At 44.4% G+C, this 10,805-nt stretch overlaps 1 long non-coding RNA gene across 1 annotated transcript; it reads right to left on the bottom strand.

Moving 5' to 3' along the window:
- Window positions 1–6,833: 6,833 nt before the first annotated feature.
- Window positions 6,834–7,899, bottom strand: LOC125549101. Its single transcript, XR_007301249.1, has 3 exons — window positions 7,649–7,899; window positions 7,253–7,561; window positions 6,834–7,157 (listed from the first exon to the last, which is right to left on the bottom strand). It is a non-coding gene; the product is annotated as an uncharacterized LOC125549101 (long non-coding RNA).
- Window positions 7,900–10,805: the final 2,906 nt, after the last annotated feature.

Raw genomic sequence — 10,805 nt, 5'->3', positions numbered from 1 at the left:
CAGTTTTGAAATTCTAGAACACTTTTTAAAATTGCAAATAATATTTGAAAACAAGAACATTTTTTTTCAACCTTTTGAACATATTTCAAAAAGAGTAATAAAGTTTTAAGAGGAGAAAAATAAATTACCAAGAAAAAGAAAAACGAAAAAATAGAAAAAATATTGCTTAAGCCCTGGTCCAACTAGGCAACGTCATCGTTCCTGTCGAGCGCCTGCTGGGAGAAAACCTTATTTGACAGTTATTGCTTCAAACAGTCGTTGTTTCTCACAAACCGTACTGATACGAGTGAACATCGGCCAAGCCATTTTAATTTTTTGTTGCCTCTGCACATGCTGGGTTTGGGAACCTTCTAGATGGTTTGAGGTTGGTTTTTACCGGTTTGGATACCTTCTAGAAGGTTCATGAATCCGTTTTTTGGTCTTTTTCTTATTTTTTCTTTTTCAAAATCGTAAAGTTCAAACAAAGTTCAATGTATTCATTTGTTCATATTTTCCAAAAATGTTCAACTATTTCAAATAATGGTCGCGTTTTCAAAGACATTAAGAGTTTCAAAATTGTTTGCGTTTTAAAAAATTGTTCGGAATTTCATTTTTCTCTCAATTTTCAGAATTGCTTTGATTTTCAAATTTTGTTCCACTTTTCAAGAAAAATGTTTGCATTTGTTTAATATTTTAAAAAAAAGTCACATTCAAAATTCCAAATAGAGTTCAAATCTGTTACGTTCAAAATTGTTTTGCATTAAAAAAGTCACATTCAAAATTCCTAAAAACCTTTAAATCTGTCGATGTTCATACTACCTCCATCTGGGATTTGAAGGCCAGATAGCCGAAGCAGCAGTACTCCCTGCGGTCCATTTTACTCTGCATATAAGAATTGTCTGAAATCAAACTTTGTAAAGTTTGACCATATTTATATGAAAAAATGTTAACATATACAATGCTAAATTTATACAATATGAAAACTAAAGTCATGACACATCTTATGTTACTGATTTCACATTCTGAATGTTGATATTTTTTCCTATAAACTTGGTAAAAGTTTATGAGGTTTGACTTCAGACAAATCTTATATCTGTATATACTACCTAAAAGAAACGCAGTGTTCCGTTTCCCATCTTACATCGTATGCTTCGTCGAATCCCGCACCCCATCTCGCGTCGGGTTTTTTCCACCGATTTTCTCGATCCCACATCGCATTTTCTCGCCCATCTTTGATTGAGAAAACTGGGACACAATTATCGGGATAGAATTAGAGCGTTACCTCCCGATCTTTCTAAAAAATCGACACACAATCATCGGAAAGCAATTGTACTCCAGATATAGATTGATGCCCCCCGTGTCACGCACTGGACGTCGCCTGCCCAGCCCTCACGCCGGAACGCCGCCGCCACCAATTCCCCATCAATCCGCGCATGGAGGCTGCCTGCTCGCGCACGCACGCTGCCGCCGATGGATGCCGCCTACGTACTCGCGCATGCAAGTCGCCACCGCCTTGAGCACGATCCTCAAACCCCAATCTCAGCACTCACCCTCTTGCGGCGATGGCCGTGTGATCTCTGCAGCGGCAGCATCGATGCAGGTGACGGTGCGCTCTGTAGGTCAGCTCCTCTCATATCTCTCCCTGGGGATAACTTGGTCTCTCATCTCTCTTTGTGTGCGACGGGATTTTATTAATTGATTTCTTTGAGTTTAGGATCCAGGGACGAACCTGTAAGTGATGTTGGAGTTGCCGAAGCATTAGGTGATCCGGTTGTGTGTGTTTGCTGGATTTGTTTGATGAGGGAAAGATGACCATGAAGGATACACAGGGGAGTACGAGTGGTAATGGCAGCAAGGTTACCAGTAGGTATGCATGCGAGAAGTGATTGTGTTCCTCACATGCTTCATCCTCTCTATGGTTTTGACGTCTGTACTGTGATGCTACAGGCAGTTGAAATAAATCTGCTTTTCATTTGGGTTGTGAGTTGTGACAACTTGCTGTGCTGCGGTGTTCAGCTCAAAATTGCTTTTGGGAATGATTCCTCTCAATAGACTGCCTATGCTTAACATTGTACTTCCATTATTTCTATTAGTAACTCAGTTTTTGGATATGGTACTTGACAATAGTTATGGTATAGCGGAGTTAAAATGTTCAGATTCTTACCAATGACACTTACTGATGTTCAGGCAGCTCCTCTCATCTCTCTCCCTTGCTCACCAAATGACTCTTACACATACGGATTTGCCGAACTAGAGTTAGTAATGCAAGCTTCAGGCGGAGATAAAGCAGTATAGTGGAATTATGCGTGTATTGCAGACTTTTTTGCAAAGTCTTATTCCATAAATTTTGGTTAGGTGGTTTAGGAGATATGGATTTTAAATTTGGCAGTCAGATTTGTGTGTTGTTCTGGCCAGTTTTCAGTTTTGGTCCATCTTAGAGGCCAATAATGCACATGTGTGATATTATCTACATGATTCAGTTTATATGGATTCCCTTATTCCAATTGTTGTATTTTCTAAATGGTCTTCTACTTCCTAGAATAGGTCACAAACAGAAGTGCAGTCAGAAGGTAAGAAGGATCATATGCTATGTCTCTATTCACATGGTGTGCAAGAATAATGGTAATTGTATTACTAAACTATTAGTGATGCTTTATATTCTTTTTAGAAAAAAAGCTGTCGTCCGGCTTTAAATTAATGAAGCCCTTACAACCAACAACAAAACAACACAACAACACAAACAAAAGCAAAAAAGAGGAAAAAGAGAGAGTATAGTTTGAAGGAAAAAACGGTATGTTATCGAGGGTGTGCAAGAATAGTGGGATTTATATTACTGAAGATATTGTAAACAATTTGGCCTCTTGCGCACTTGTTCTTCGTATTTTTTTCTTCAAAGGTGATTCTTGGTGACAATTATTCGTAGTAATTCTTTTAGTAGGCAGTGTTACTCAAACATATTTGTGTTTTTTTGTTCTTCCATTGAATGGTCAGATTGATCCTTGAGTAGAAATTATTATTATTTTCTTGAATGCTCACTCCATCATAGCCTACGAAAAATGGTGGGGACGTCAGTGATGGTGTGGTTCTCCTCGAGAGACAAGGTGCTAGCGGGTCTGTGGGTGACATGGAGAACAGTGGTCGAAGGAGAAGGGGGAAGAAGTGGGATGTGGCAGCGTTGCTAGACCCACAAAAAGTTACGTGAGGTTTTTACGTAACGACTAATTTGGACGTAGTTAATTGGCTTAGAATTAGTGGCTGGGACCCACCCTGGTAAAAAATTGGGGAGGGGGGGGGATGTGGTGTGTGGGGATGACGGTGTGGTTTAAGTATGTGCTTCCATAGGCGACTCACCTTCATTTTTTTGAGGGATTCTTCATTTGTTTATTGAGAGGATGGGATTAACTAAAAAATGTCATTTTGGATACCTTTTGCTTCAGAATCAGAAGAAACATAAGGCGCCTTTTGGTCTTAGGAAAACATTGCTTCAGATTCAAAAGATACATACAAAGCAATGGTCCTTGCAGCTCATGGACATCACGGACGTCGTGCAGTTACCCCAGGAGGAGAAGGACCCTGAGGTGCAGGAGGCCGCATAGTGGATGGTGCAGGTGTGCGGGGACCTCGAAAATGACCGATAGGTGCGGGAGATGTTCCACCAAATCATGCGCACCAGGAAAGAAATCCTCGACTACTTGAGTAGGCCAGACACCAACAAGTGATCCTGGTGTTGTGTCATATACTCAAATACTGCGCTCCACCTAATGTTGATTGAAATAAGGTAGCTTCCTTTACATAAGTTAGCGCCTACATCTAGATGTTCTTCATGAATCTATGACCTTCTAATAGATCAAGCCAGTTAGTTGTATTTGGTTAATTCTTTTTTTGTTAAGTCGAGTTTTGGCAATAGACTGGTACATATGGTTTCTTTGTTCAATTTGGTGATTATTATCTTGAGATTTTGCAAAGTGTCATTTAGATTGGGGGATAATATGGGATCTGTAGTTTCCCAAAACTATAATAATTCAACACGGGAGAGAAGAGGGGAGTGGGGAACAAATGCAAGGAAAAGAGTGAATTTATTGTAATAGGGGGAGATAAAGATATGTATGTTACTTTTGATATGTAGTTTCAAAAACTACAATACATTTAACACATGAGAGAAGAGAGGAGAGTGAGGGAAAGAGTTTGATTGTAATGGGGGACAGAGAGGGGGAAGGGGGAGGGTTTGAAATTCAACGTGTATGGGGTGGGTTAGAAGGAGAGATTGTGAGTCAAATGTGCAATTGACAATGATGATGAGCTTGCATTGTGGAGGCAGACATAGTGAGTAAATGCACAATTGGCAGAGATGACGAGCCTGCATTCGGGAGGCGGAGTTAATGGGTGGAGGAAAAGTGATTCAATTGTAAACAACTGTCTATTGTACTACAGATTTGTATACATGAGGATCATAAAGTATGTGTTAGACGATAAGTGTTGAACCACCTAAACATATATTGCCCCTTGCAACACACGGGCAATTAACTAGTGCGAACTAAAAAAGACAGGAGGAAGTACCAAGAAATCCACAATGATTAATCTATAGCGTTGGGTAGAGCTATAATCTTGGGAGGCAGTTAATGCCGATGGCTCAAGACACGATTGCCTTGCATGCATTGGCTCATCTTTTTTTTTAGTGGATGCATTGGCTGGTTCTCTAATATAGGACATCGCTATTCGGTTCTGCACGCGAAAATAATATTTCAAAGTGTGAAATATTTCGAAACAAAAATTTGATGCATACATCTCGACATTATATGTGTGCACGTCAAGTTTCGGAGAAAACCGACATTTTTTATGCCTTGTGTAAAAAATACAAAATGATGTCTTGTGAAAATCATTTTTTAATACCAGATTTTGTCTTTTTCACACATGACACACAAGCTATCGGTTTTTCACAAAACGACTTTGTGAATATGTACAATTTCGAGATGTACGCCTCCGTGGGTGGCCATCAAATGACTGCTGCCCTCTCTGCATGACAGAGCAAGAGTGCTGTACACACCTGTTCGTACATTGTCGATACACACAACATTTGTGGCGATGCTTCAAACGGTTCACAGGAGATAACTTTATCACGCCGGATGCAAGTCACAGTAGCACGGAAGACTGGTGGTTGAAGGCTAGGAGCAGGGTGCCCAAGCTGGTTCGCAGAAACTTTGACACGGTCATCATTCTCATCCACAGGAGGCTGTGGAAGGAAAGGAATGCTAGGATCTTTAACCACACCGCCAGTAGCGTCGATAGAGTGTTGGACCAGATTAGAGAAGATCTTCAAGTCTGGAGGGCAGCGGAGTGTGTTGTTGATCTTGCTATGTAAAAGCCTCTAGTAGTTGGGGCGTTCTATCCTGGGTGTAGCGCCCTCGGGAGGTCTTTCAGTACTAGACCGCCTAGCCTGTCTGATCTTATTGTACTTTTCACTTCTTTCTAATAAAATTCGGCCAATGGCCCTTCGAGAGATGTACGCCTTCGGTTTTTGTTTGGATTTTTCTTGACATTTCAAAGTATGTTTAAAACATATTTTTAAAACCAGGTACGCGCGCTCCCATGTGCCAAAACCCACTCTCGTCGCTTATATTATACTTAATTAATTAATTCAGCCATCGCTCCTGCATGCCGGCTCGTTGCAACGCCTCAGAGAGAAAGTCTCGTGTTTCTGGAGCAGTCTTCAAATAACGTACGTGCACTCATGCCGGTCTGCCCTTGAAATCCTGGACGGTGGTAATAGGTCTTTAAGCTGCGCTGCAAATTAGCCAACAGAGAGCTTGCTTGATTAAGTTGTTGGGCTGTTTTGGTGAGAGCAGAAGGTCTTGTGTTCGAATCCCACTATATGCTAAATATTTTTGGATTTTCCACTATTACTATTTCATTACTGCAGAGAGAGAATGTTCGCTGCTGGGCCGGCCCAGTTGACCTCCCAGGTATGCGGCTGTGTACAGAATTGTATTTTGCAAAATGACTATCCTTTCTAAAAAAATGAATTTGTAAAAGGACCATTCTACCCTTTATTATGAAGAGTTGTGGAGAGATCTCATAGGGGGTTGTACCGAAGCCAAAGTGCATCTAGAAAACTTGTAACTGTGGTCATGGTCGAGGGTGAGCAGAGCTAGCTAGTTATCCAGACGGCTCCACCACTACCACTACCGGACTCGCGGTCTATGCCTACGGCCAGGGGCCGTCGGCATAGGTCATTTGCCGTCGGCATAGATCTATGCCTACGGCTGCCGTCGGCATAGATCTATGCCTACGGCTGCCGTCGGCATAGACCCGTCGGCGTAGATATCGTCAGCGTAGTCTTGTCAGACCGTCGGCGTAGTACAGCCGTCGGCATAGGGACCTATGCCGACGGCCGGGGTCAGCCGTCGGCATAGTTTAGCCGTCGGCAGTGTTTTCCCGTCTGACGGCAACGGACGGCGCCGTCAAAAGCGCTGACGAGTCAGGTAGAAATCTATGCTGACGGCCTAGCCATCGACGTACCTCTGCCACGTGGCGTCCTGTGGTGCTCCTGGTGGCTTTGCCGTAGGCATAGTCCTGCCACGTGTCTTTCCCTGGTTTCTCATGGCGGCAGGGCTATGCCTATGGCAAAGCTGTCGGCATAGATGAAAATCTATGCCGACGGCATTGCCGTAGGCATAGATCTGCCACGTGGCAACCCTTGGTAACTCCTCGGCTTATATATGCCGACGGCTTTGCCGTAGGCATAGTTTTTTTCATTTTCCCTGTTTTCTCTTTTTCAATTCATTTGACAGCATTTCAAAGCAGAATAATATGGAATTATGCAGAAATATGGCAGTTCATCATCTAAACATACTCAAGTTCATCATCATCATCTAAACATAGTCAAGTTCATCATCATCATCTAAAGATCATCACCGGCGGAAGTTCATGAACATAAAAGTAGTGCAAGACATGGAACATCATAAAAGTAGCAACATGAAAGGCATGGCACGACGGCCACATGCACGGAATCATCATCGACATCAAGCAAGACCACCTCCGCCAAAACCACCACCAAGACCACCTCCGCCAAAACCACCACCACCAAGACCACCTCCGCCAAAACCGCCACCGCGACCACCATCACTCTGCCAGATCGGAGTGACTGGGGTCGACGGAGCAGTAGTCGAGCCACCGGTCCCCTACATGTTTCAGAAAAGATTCTAACGGTAAATATGATATGATAGTGTTGAATGAACGAGAACTAGTTTGCCAGTAGTTAGGCAAATGTACTAACCGGACCATCACTGCCTAGTGCCACCCATTCATCGAACGTGGGCACGTGTGGGGGTTCTCCCGCAGGTGGTGGTGGGGGTCCCATTTGTGGTGGATCCATGCGGTTACTCCAAGACGCCAACATAGCCTGGATGTTAGTTAAACAAGCAAACTAGAAGGTCAGAAGGAATGAAAGTGCAAAAATTTAGCTTGGTTTTAAGAGGGCAAAACTAACCGCCATCATCTGACGGTTGTAATCATCATTTGCCTTCACTCGTTGCAAGTACTCTCGCACCTCGAGATTCCTATGCTCGACAAAGGCCTTATATGCCTACATAATTTAGGTTGTTTCTAAGTGAGCAATGCTGAAAATGAACTGAGAATGCTAGAGAGAAAAAGATAAAGGGGAAGTACTTACAGCATGCTGGCGGGCTAAGGGAGTCTGTGAACGCCCCGTACTCTCTAACTGGCTCGGGTTGGTAGACCGAAGCCGTGTGTATGAGATCGAAGGAGTTATCAAGCCATCAAAACACGGATACCGGCCATGTGACTTCCCCTGGATGGCCACCACCGCCGTGTCGTCGATCTGAGACTGGGCTACCTCAGGAACAGGAACATCCGGATGCAACTTCTGATAGTGCTGAGTGTAAGACTCCAGGTGCTCCTCGGTCTTGCCGTAGTACTGGCTCTCGCCCTCCTTGGGATGACTCCGTTCGCGGGCCAGCTTCCATGACTCAATGTCTGAGAGCGGCCTCTTCAACTTGTCCTCCTGCAACGTCAAACAGAAGTTAGCCATACATAAGAACATGACGGTAAAGAAGAACAAAAATGCATCATGCATATAGATATACCTTCATGGCCTTGAAGCCCAAGTGGTTCTTGTTTCCTTGGCCGTGTGTCCTGTCTTTTCCACGGTTAGCCTGGGCCTTGATGCTCTTGGCAGCAAACTCTGCATCGTCGCCGAGCCACCTATCCACCAAACTCGCCCATCCGTCATGCCTTCCATAGCACCAACGAGGAAAAACCTATGCAAATTTTGGAATCATGACATGTGAGCACGAAACATATAGTTGACTGCTTGAAACAATGATAAGTTAGTAATAGTTACCATCATGAACTGCTCCCTGTTCAAGGTAAGTCGTTGCCTCTGCGCTTGAGTTTTGGTCATCTTTTGTTGCAGGTAGATGTGGTAGTACTGCGAGACGGCAACCCAGCACACCTCATACTGCAACTAACGAGCTTTCTTCTTCGCAGCCGCAAGCAAGACCACGTCGGCTCTGGCCTTGTGCTCGTCAAGAACTCTATAGAGTTGCTGCAATCATGCATAAACCAGAAGCAAACAAGGCATGAGTTGAGTGATTCAATGATAAACTATGAACGAAACTGAAGACAAGTGATTCAGAAGAGAACTTACCCAAAATTTGGTGATCACGGCCTTAGCGGCCGTCCCGTACTCCGCGTTGCTGCAAGCCTCGTAGTGGGCCCAGCTCGTGGCCAAAACCCGCAGCTGCGGGTCCTTGTCTGGCCGCGGGCAGAATAGGCCAGGCCAAAACTCCTTCAACAGGACAGTGATAAGACCGTCCGGTTTACGGCCCTTTCCGCGAAGGATCCAGTTTCTGCAAAAGAATCAAATGATTGCCATGTGTACAATAAGAAAATGTTGTCATGTGTTGAAAATATGATTGAGAGGCACTTACTCTGTCCCCACAGGTTCAATGAGCCACTTGTGCTCCTCGATAGAAGGTGGTGTAGGTAGTCTGGCATTACCACGCAGCCACCCCTGCGGAGCACCCGGTGGCAAGTCACCCCACAACTCTGAAGGAAATATGCCCTAGAGGCAATAATAAAGTTATTATTTATTTCCTTATTTCATGATAAATGTTTATTATTCATGCTAGAATTGTATTAACCGGAAACATAATACATGTGTGAATACATAGACAAACAGAGTGTCACTAGTATGCCTCTACTTGACTAGCTCATTAATCAAAGATGGTTATGTTTCCTAACCATAGACAAAGAGTTGTTATTTGATTAATGGGATCACATCATTAGATGAATGATCTGATTGACTTGACCCATTCCGTTAGCTTAGCACTTGATCGTTTAGTTTGTTGCTATTGCTTTCTTCATGACTTATACATGTTCCTATGACTATGAGATTATGCAACTCCCGTTTACCGGAGGAACACTTTGTGTGCTACCAAACGTCACAACGTAACTGGGTGATTATAAAGGTGCTCTACAGGTGTCTCCAAAGGTACTTGTTGGGTTGGTGTATTTCGAGATTAGGATTTGTCACTCCGAATGTCGGAGAGGTATCTCTGGGCCCTCTCGGTAATGCACATCACTTAAGCCTTGCAAGCATTGCAACTAATGAGTTAGTTGCGGGATGATGTATTACGGAACGAGTAAAGAGACTTTCCGGTAACGAGATTGAACTAGGTATTGAGATACCGACGATCGAATCTCGGGCAAGTAACATACCGATGACAAAGGGAACAACGTATGTTGTTATGCGGTCTGACCGATAAAGATCTTCGTAGAATATGTGGGAGACAATATGGGCATCCAGGTTCCGCTATTGGTTATTGACCGGAGACGTGTCTCGGTCATGTCTACATTGTTCTCGAACCCGTAGGGTCCGCACGCTTAAGGTTTCGATGACAGTTATATTATGAGTTTATGAGTTTTGATCTACCGAAGGAGTTCAGAGTCCCGGATGAGATCAGGGACATGACGAGGAGTCTCGAAATGGTCGAGACGTAAAGATCAATATATTGGACGACTATATTCGGACATCGGAAAGGTTCCGAGTGATTCGGGTATTTTCGGAGGTACCGGGGAGTTACGGGAATACGAGGAAGAAGAAATGGGCCTTAATGGGCCTTAGTGGAAAGGAGCAGGAGGTGGCGCGCGCCCCTCCCAAGCCCAGTCCGAATTGGATAAGGGGTTTGGGGCGCGGCCCCTCTCTCCCTTCCTTCCCCTCTTCCCCCCTTTCCCCCCTTCTCCTAGTTGGACTAGGAAAAGTGGAAACCTACTCCAACTAGGAGTAGGAATCTTACTCCTCCTTGGCGCACCCACAAGGGCCGGCCGGCCTCCCCCTTTCTCCTTTATATACGGGGGCAGGGGGCACCCCATAGACACACAAGTTGATCCACGTGATCATATTCTTAGCCGTGTGCGGTGCCCCCTTCCACCATAATCCTCGATAACATTGTAGCGGTGCTTAGGCGAAGCCCTGCGACGGTAGTACATCAAGATCGTCACCACGCCGTCGTGCTGACGGAACTCTTCCCCGACACTTTGCTGGATCGTAGTCCGGGGATCGTCATCGAGCTGAACGTGTGCTAGATCTCGGAGGTGCCGTAGTTTCGGTGTTTGATCGGTCGGGCCGTGAAGACGTACGACTACATCAACCGCGTTGTGCTAACGCTTCCGCTATCGGTCTACAAGGGTACGTAGATCACACTCTCCCCTCTCGTTGCTATGCATCACCATGATCTTGCGTGTGCGTAGGAAATTTTTTGAAATTACTACGTTCCCCAACAGTGGTATCAGAGCCTAGGTTTTAT

The sequence above is a fragment of the Triticum urartu genome, chromosome 3 (assembly GCF_003073215.2).
Source record: "Triticum urartu cultivar G1812 chromosome 3, Tu2.1, whole genome shotgun sequence".
NCBI lineage: Eukaryota > Viridiplantae > Streptophyta > Magnoliopsida > Poales > Poaceae > Triticum > Triticum urartu.
The sequence above is the reverse complement of the archived record's forward strand: the minus strand, read 5'-3'. Positions and strand labels throughout refer to the sequence as shown.